This window comes from Acanthisitta chloris, unplaced genomic scaffold, assembly GCF_000695815.1.
Source record: "Acanthisitta chloris isolate BGI_N310 unplaced genomic scaffold, ASM69581v1 scaffold1938, whole genome shotgun sequence".
Classification (NCBI taxonomy): domain Eukaryota; kingdom Metazoa; phylum Chordata; class Aves; order Passeriformes; family Acanthisittidae; genus Acanthisitta; species Acanthisitta chloris.
The window spans coordinates 15,106-24,039 of record NW_008687490.1 but is presented as its reverse complement, the minus strand read 5'-3'; positions in this window follow the sequence as shown (position 1 = coordinate 24,039).

The window sequence follows — 8,934 nt, the reverse complement described above, 5'->3', positions numbered from 1 at the left end:
CCTACAGAAGAACAGTTGGAAATATGAATGCCTATGCCTTGTAAACATGCGTTTTTCAAGTTACCAGTTGTGCCATCACATCGTAATCACAATACCCACACAATACATGTCAACTTTTGTTTTAATAGAAGTGTGAAGTTAAATCTTTGGGGCTCGCAGAAAATTGCTGTTCCAATGATTTTCTCAGCAGTAAAAGGTTTTTTTGCGGCTACTGACACAGAAACATCAGGAGACCTTAAGTGCCTGCTTCAACAGAGCAGAGCTGGCGTCTGAAGACCTGACCTGTGTCCCACTTTAGTGGGCTCATATCTGCAACTAATCCTGCTTACTTACAGAGTTCCTCCGGGGGTTTGAAACCAATTAGATGTGGTCTCTAAATCCCTGAAAGTTGAAAAAGGTCTTAATTTTATTTGGCAAGAAGCAGACCTCAGCTGAGTTAAAGATTAGCTCTGACTATCCTTGTTTATCAAACAGGACACAAAAATCAAGTTCATTTTCATAACAGGAAAAGAAAGTGAGCTTTATCATCCTGCCCCTCACACCCAAAATTATTTCATGCTAATAAGTTCCTAAGACTGTCTATGGAAGAAAAGATGATGAAGAAACATAGAATCCTCTCTCTGGACAGAGACTCTTTGACACCTCGATCATGCAGGTGCCAGCTGTCGTCTCAAGCGAATATAGGGTGAAGGAAAAGGGGGGGTGGGAGGTGTGAAGTCGTCTGCTCATGTTACGAAATGCAACACAAGCAAAGTTAATGCAGAGTACATAATACAGTTTTATAAACAGACCTGTGTTGTGAAACCAGATGTGTCAATGCCTTTTAAAGCAGGGCTTTCTGTGAGCTAGAAGGGGGCCAGGAGTCCCGAGGAAACTGAAGACTCTGAAGCATGTCCCACGGGCTGCTCTGAGGCATGGAAATGTCCAGCTTCAAATGTTTGTCCTGCGCTTCTATTTTTTCTATGAAACTTTTGAAATCTGGGATTTGTAGGTAAATGGTCATCCAGATATAAAAGGAAAGATTGCAAAGCTCTGGATACAGTGTACCATACAATACGTAAGTGCTCTAAGGGTGAAAAACAAACAGTGAATAAACTGTAGCTCCAACCTCAAGATTTCAGTTGAATAACTTTGTGGCATTATATGCAAAATATCTCCAGTAACTCGGGAATGTAATATGTTCAATGTTAAGGCTGTAGTTGATGTTGTGTCTTCAAAGCTGCTTTTATGTTTGGTTGTTTTTTTTAAGAGTTGTACATCTCAGCATTTTTACTGCTATTTAGTCATGGCACCTACACTTTGTATGAGCAAAGATGGAGTGAGCTTACATTTCAAATTTGAAATGACTTAATTTTATAGAAACATAGAAAGGAAATGTTTCTAAGAACAGAAAAATGTGAACTATGCTTGATTAAAGAAAAAGGAAAAATCCTACCATCAAACAAAAAGCACCTGCAGTGTTTTCAGAGTGCTTCTGTCAGAAGTGGGCATGCTCATGTAGGGTTTGTATGACAAATATATTTGAAATGAGAGGAACTAAATATTGTGGATTGAGTGTGGGCTTGGTTTTTTTTTTCAGCTTCCAAGCTGAATTTGTCTGCAGCCAATTGCACAACTGGAATTGGCTGGTATCGAGCTAATGTTTCATTTCACAATCTAGTCTTCGTTTCAATTTGTGCCCATATGCCCATTAAAGTTCATGAACTATTAGACCTCAAATTGTTTCAATATTGTTTATTTTGTTAAAGGTTTACATTGTCAAAAGTAGTAAAAGAGTAACTATCAATTCCAGTGCTGCTATACTACCAGGATAATTTGAATGGGTTTTATTTTTTAATACCTTCCAATGGCTAAAGTTTTTTAAAGCTGCTTTAGAAATAATATGAAGACAACACATGATACGCATTTAAATAAATACTGAGGATTTTGTGTTCTATTGTGTCTTCTCACTGGACTTCCCAGTGTGTTAGTTAATGCCAGGCAAAAAGAAGAGTCATGATGACTGTTGATGATTTTATTTTATTAAAGAGCTAATGGAGTTTTCCCATCCTGACTGCAGAATAGTACAGTATTGTGGCTGCATTAGCTATAATGGTAGTTGATAATACATTTATTAAGAAACATATTAGAAACATTGAATGTATATAAAAGCTTGAACTTCTTAAATAAAATCCTCTCCTCTCACTCCTGCATTTCTCTTGCAATAATTCCTGCCTTTCCTACTCTCCATTACACTTTCATGTAAGATTTTTTCTCCACACAATGCCTTATAGACTTCCATGCTCATAGACTATGCTTCAGTGAAAATCCATCCTCTGTCGCTATGTGTGTACAAACAGCTGACTAATCCCAGCATATCCAAGTTGTAAAAAGAAAAAAAAAAAATAATAATAGTAGTAAAAGAGGGACACTTCTGAAGTTGGTTAGGTGTGGAAGATCAGAGGACAACAAAGGACAATGTTAAGAAGTGGAAAGAAACAGAGAGATCACTGAAATATCTCCTTGGTCAAAAATAATTGTTACCTGGAATTTGTTTATGTTTCATCCTTTCCATTGAAAAATAAAGATAGAAGGACAGAGTAAAAGCTTATAGAGACCCCCACAATTATTCTTCACTATAGAACTTTATTAATGCTGAAGGCAGGATTTTGCAGAACAGCAAATCCATAGGCATTGAAGAGAAATATCTGATTTTGCTGTATTCGGTTTAGGTGTCATCAATTCTTTTTCTCTCCAGAAATTAATGAAGAAAAAATGTTTAGCTTTGGAAAAGATAATCTGTAAGATCATCTAAGATCTGTTATAGATCAGTAACTTTGGAACAGATGGAAAAACAAGAAAAAGTTCTGCAAGTTAAGTATTCTGAAATAAGAGCTTTTCTTAATAGAAGGCTTTTCTTAATAGGAAAAGCACTGGATCCACCAAAGGAGTAATGGGGCTGTCAAGGTAACAGAGCACACACAGATAAGGAAGGGAGGTGGAAGATATGGAGAATGACATTGGTATGTAAGAAAGAAAATCTTTAGTTTCATATGATGCAGGATTTCATCCAAGATGGTCTGAAAAGAACTTCTAACTACTAGCAGCTACAAATGTGTGCACTATATGGCTACAATTACTAAAAATTTCCAATTACAAAATTATTTGCAAATCATCATAAAATTCTCTAGTCTATAAAAGTTCATCAACTTGCTGTTGTGATGGGGGATTACATAGCCTGAGTAGGTTTGCATTAATAAGGAACAGTTATGAAAAGAAAACATTTCTCTGAAACTAGATGTGCAAAGGCAACACAAAGGTGATGCAGTTCAAGGAACACGGTCCCAGTACCCTCAATCCTTGCATGCACACAGTCTCCCCAGCTGAGGCAGTGAGAGTCTGGGCTGCATGCTTTGTCCCTGAAGCATGACACTCTGCTTAGCTGTGCACCTGCACTCCACAAACTTAGAGGTCCTATTGATTAAAAGTATAGTGAAGTAGCATGTTTAAAGCCCTTCTTCATTTTTGTTTCTCTATCTCTGAACAAACTAGCAAAAATGATTCATTTGTATTATGAGTTTATGGCTCAGTTTTGTATGAAAAATTATACATCTATTGGTATATGAGTATAAAAATTCTTTCTCATTGCAAACGCCCAGCTTTGTTTTTCATTCCTCTCTCTCTTTCCAACAAGGCTAAATACAAGGATGATAAAAGAGCTAATTTAATCTGTATTCAGTTTAAGTCACACTTCTATACTAAATTAATGCAGCTTCATCACACAATAAAATTATTTTCAAAAAGTAATACAGCATTAAGAGTTCCACACAAAAACTGTATATTTTTATAATTTAAATAGCGCATTTTTTTTCTTTTTCTTCTGAATATTTGAATTTTAATTATCACCAGCATAAATGTACATAAGCAGATATTGTTTATCCAGTACCTTTGGACGATGTATGTATGGTAATGTAGTTTGTCAGTTTATCATCATTTAATATGATTATGTTGTTCTTTGTCTTTAAAATGTTATAAGAACATGCTGCCATTAAACTTTCCATGTCTGTCTAGTTAATATTGTGAAAAAATAATAAAAGCACACTGTGAGAGACTTGCTTTGCATTTGCATTGTTTAGGATTTGCTGATGGAAAACTACTCAAACAGACTGACTGTAATCCCATAAATGAAATATGCTCTGAGCAATAGTGACCAGTATTCTTCTAAGCCCTCAGTGCATCAAGATGCAATAACCCAGGTTTGTTTAGGTGCTGCTGTGTGAAATACAGTCCTGTGCTTTGGGACCCAAGGACAGTGTCACTCTTTATGCTGTCCCATACATTTGATGTCTTGTGGAAAGAGCAGCAAGGCTCTTCTATTTGTTTGCTAAAACTGTTTTTCATTTGTGTAGACAAGAACTGGAAATGCACCTCAGCAAGTTTCAACAGGAGCAAAAGAAGTATTTTTGTTACTGCTGAAGGTTTCCTACAGTTATGACTGCTTTCCAGCAAGCATTTAGGTATTTTGCTTCTTAAAGGCTTGAGTTAGATGGCCCTCGAATCACAGTTGTTGCCCCTTACCTTCTGTGGCTTTAATTCAGGTAGAACATAGCAAAATGAGCTCAGGCAATGAGTATTTATTTAACTGCCCTGAATTTACCCAGCTTCTTGAGTGGACAATTCAGACACGTGTAAAACATCTACCCACCTGTCTGTGTCCATGAAGACAGAGAAGGTGGAGGAAGTCAGGCTGAAACTGAAAGAAGAAGCAACAGCAACAGAAGGCAATGAATAGACTCTGGGCTCTGGTATTTAAGTGACCAGCACAGAGCAAGGTCACTAAATCCTTTGCAAGGCAGAAGGTAAACCACTTTACAGTACTTCAACTACTACCATTTCTCTCTCCCATTATTTTGTGAGACTGAAAAAAGACAAGTACTTGGAGGGGAAACCAGCCCCAGCACTGCCTTTTTTCCTAGCTAAAACCTAACAAGGGAAGATGGGATTAAGTTTTGATAGGGAGTTCAGCAGCAGCAGATAAATACTTCAGGGATTCTCCTCTTTCTGCCCAGTCATATGACTCCAAGTTTTCTAAAAAGCTAACAGATTAGCACCCATTATTAAATGCTTACCTTACCACTGGGACCAAGCACAGTGAACACATGGGGAGAACAGAAGAGGTCTGGATAAAGACAAAATGAACATGAGACCTGACAACTAAAATGGATTTTGGCTATCTGAAAATTAGGTAAGAGCACCCTTAAAATAAGTTTTGCTGGGCCAAAACCAGAAAGCTCCCTTCTCAAAACAGTCACATATGGTTCCAAGTACTGGAAGTCCACTGAAGCTACACGGCGGGCAGTGTCTGCCATCCCTCTGCAGCAGCAGGCTCTCTGTCCCACAGTACAGCTCCTGCTTTTGTCCTCCTCATTTACTGAATATTTAATGGGCATCTACAAGTGATAGAGAGTCAAATTTATTCCACTGTGAATGGCTGGGTACCAACTGCACAGCATTGAAGTTTCACATGACACCTGACCCTAAGAGGAGCTAGCCACCTGCTTGTAACTAACCTTTTGGTATCAAGAACTGCCTCCGAGGTTGTTTTACTCAGGGCAAAAGACCATGTAGTCAAGATTTGTGCACTGCAAGAAACTGACTTGCACAGATGGACAAACAACAAAGCAGCTCTTGAAGCATCCCATCAGAGTCTAATTTGCCGCTAATCACTACAGTTGAGCACAAGTACTGAAAATGTTCAGAACGGATCTCTAAAATCAAAAAGGGATAAATACCCATCAGTAAAAAACATGAGTGTCTAATTTTTTCCAAGACTTCTGAAGGTGCTGTTGTGGTCCTTGCTATGCTGCCATATGGATTAGTTCAACCAGAAGATGCCTTTTCCTCTCTGATGGGGATACTTACTTGGGTCCTAGCTTGTGCGACTTGTTTTAAGTGTACTGAGTTGCCTCTTGGATATTCTGGAGAAATGTATTAATGTGTGCTCTTCTGCATGTGTCCTCCAAAACTCCCATTATAAGCACGACCAGAACAGTGAGATGCAATGCCTTGATTGTGGTGAGAAGCTCTAAAATTTGCACTCAAACAAGGTCATGGTTCATACAGCTTAAAGTGTGCATCTGGAGCAGGCAGTACTGATGCAAAGCTTTATAAAGCCACAAGTGGCAGAGACAAAAGCCAACCAATGTATTTATTTGGAGATTAGATGGAAAAAGAGCCTTCTTCCCTTTCTTTGTCCACCTGATAAGCTACAGACACTTACCTATGTGGTCAGAGATGCTATCCAATGCCCTAGTTAATGATGTTCTTGAGTTCGTCTGGAGTTTCGTGCAGATGAGGAGTTTTCTTCCCATCTGTACACTCCAACTTTAAAAAGTCTGCTGATTCTTAATATATCTAGAAAGTAAGCTTTTCTCTTTCCTACCTGTGACTTCCAAAATATTACTCTTCTCACCCTTCTGGTCACACAAAAGAGCCTTTGGAAGATAAGGTGCAATATATGTGGATGATACTGCTAGTGGATTATTAATGTCCAGTGTGCATTTCTCAGCCTATGCTACTGTGAGCATAGGTACTACAGAGGTCCTAGTATTGCTATACCACTGAGATGGAGAGACACCTGATGCCACTTCTGTCAAAGCAGCCACAGACTATGCTCAGGAGCTGTAGGTGGATGAAGGGACACCTGATCCAGCATCATCTAGTTAGCATGACATAAACAGGCTTTATCCCATTGTACTGGGTTTGTGTGGCCAGGTTTTGGTAGCAGAGGGGCTACTGGGGTGGCTTCTGTGAGAAGGTGCCAGAAGCTTCCTTCATGTCCGTTACAGCCAATGCCAGCAGCTCCAAGATGACCTGCTGCTGGCCAAGGCCAAGTCCATCAGCAATGATGGTAGCACCTCTGTGATAACTTATTTAAGAAGGAGGTGAGGGAAAAACTGCATCATTTCAGCTGGAGAGAGAAGTGAGAATATGTGAGAGAAACAACTCTGCAGACACCAAGGTCAGTGAAGAAGGAGGAGGAAGTGCTCCAGGCACCAGAGCAGAGATTCCGCTGCAGCTTGTGGTGCAGACCATGGTGAGGCACACTCTTCCCCTGCAGCCCGTGGAGGTCCATGATGGAGCAGAGGTCCACCTGCAGCCCTTGGACTCCATGTCAGAGCAGATGGATACACAAAGGAGGCTGTGACCCCATGAGAAGCCCATGCTGGAGCAGGCTCCTGTCAGGACCTGTAGACCCATGGAGAGAGCAGCCTGTGCTGGAGCAGGTTTTCTGGAAGGACTTGTTACCCCATGGGGGACCTATGCTGGAGCAGCGTGTTCCTGAAGGACTGCACTCTGTGGAAGGAACCCACACTGGAGCAGTACATGAAGAACTGCAGCCCCTTGGAAGGACCGACATTGGAGAAGCTTGTGGAGGACTGTCTCGCATGGGAGGAAGACTCTATGCTGGAGCAGGGGAAGAGTGTGAGGAGTCCTCCCCCTGAGGAGGAAGAAGTGAAAGAGACAACATGATGAACTGACCAAAACTCCCATTTCTCATCCCTCTGCACTGCTCAGGGGGCAGAAAGTAGAGAAAATCAGGAGTAAAACTGAGGCTACCAAGAAGGGAGAGGGGGTCTGCCTTTAAGGTTTGTTTGTGAGATTGTTTTTAAGATTTTGTTTTATTTCTCATTACCATACCTGATTAGACTGGCAATAAATTAAACTAATTTCCCCAAGTCGAGTCTGATTTCCCTGTGATGGTAACTGGTGAGTGATCTCTTCCTGTCCTTATCTTGACCCAGAAGCCTTTCATTATATTTTCTCTGTCCTGTCCAGCTGAGAAGGGAGTGATAGAGCAGCTTTGGTGGGCACCTGGCATCCAGCCAGGGTTAACCCACCATATCCATTCACCACAAAGTCCTGTTGCAGGATGTTAACTTACAGTAGTGGGGAAAAAATTGGTCAACTTGATGCAGCAGGGGTTACACTGGAGCAGCACTTTGTGTAATGCATTTATGTAAATGCATGCCACACAACTACTTCATAATCCTTCAAAAAGTGCTCTTTCAGTCAAGTAACATGGATCCCAAAATTGGATTTATTGTACCACTGAACCACAATAAGAGCAATGTCCGATACTTATGAACTGACAAGCATATCTGATGCAAACATATGAAAGGTCAATGCATGTATCTACACACTGAAGTGGCAACAGCTTTGATAAACTCTTTGTCAGTGCAATTACATCAGAAATTTTGAAAGTAGAAAATGTTGCATTTAGCACTAAAACAGACCAAAAAAACTGGACTGTACATTACTGCTGCAGTGGAACTAATCATCCCTGATTTAATAAAAGCTTATTCAAAAAAACCTGAAAGCAACTGACTTGGCAAAAAGCCTCTCTATTCTAGGGTTCACCCCTCCAACTCACTAGTTTGACAGCACATACCTCTAGTTGCCTGAGCATGCTTAGCAACATTCAAACTGTGCAGCATTTCATAGAACCATAGAACAGTTTGGGAGGAACCTTCAAAGATCATCTAGTCCACCCCCCTCACCTTAGGCAGGGATACCTGCCACTAGACCAGGCCTCTGGCCTTGAACACTTCCAGAGATGAGATATCTACAACTTCTCTAGGCAACCTGTTTCAGTTCCTCACCACCCTCATCATAAAAAATGTCTTCCTTATGTCCAATCTAAACCCACGATTTTACCTCTTTCAGTTCAAACCATTGCCCCCTGTCCTGTCACAATCTTATACACCTCAAATTTTAACAGCACCTCAGAACTATAAAAAAATTTACACTGTGACTCCTGGATAGTTTGAAAAGAAAACATCAAAAGACTGGAAAGTGAATTGTGGTTTAACCCCAGCCAGCAACCAAGAGCCACACAGCCACTCACACACTCCCCCACCAATGGGATAGGGGAGAGAATCAGAAGGGTAAAAG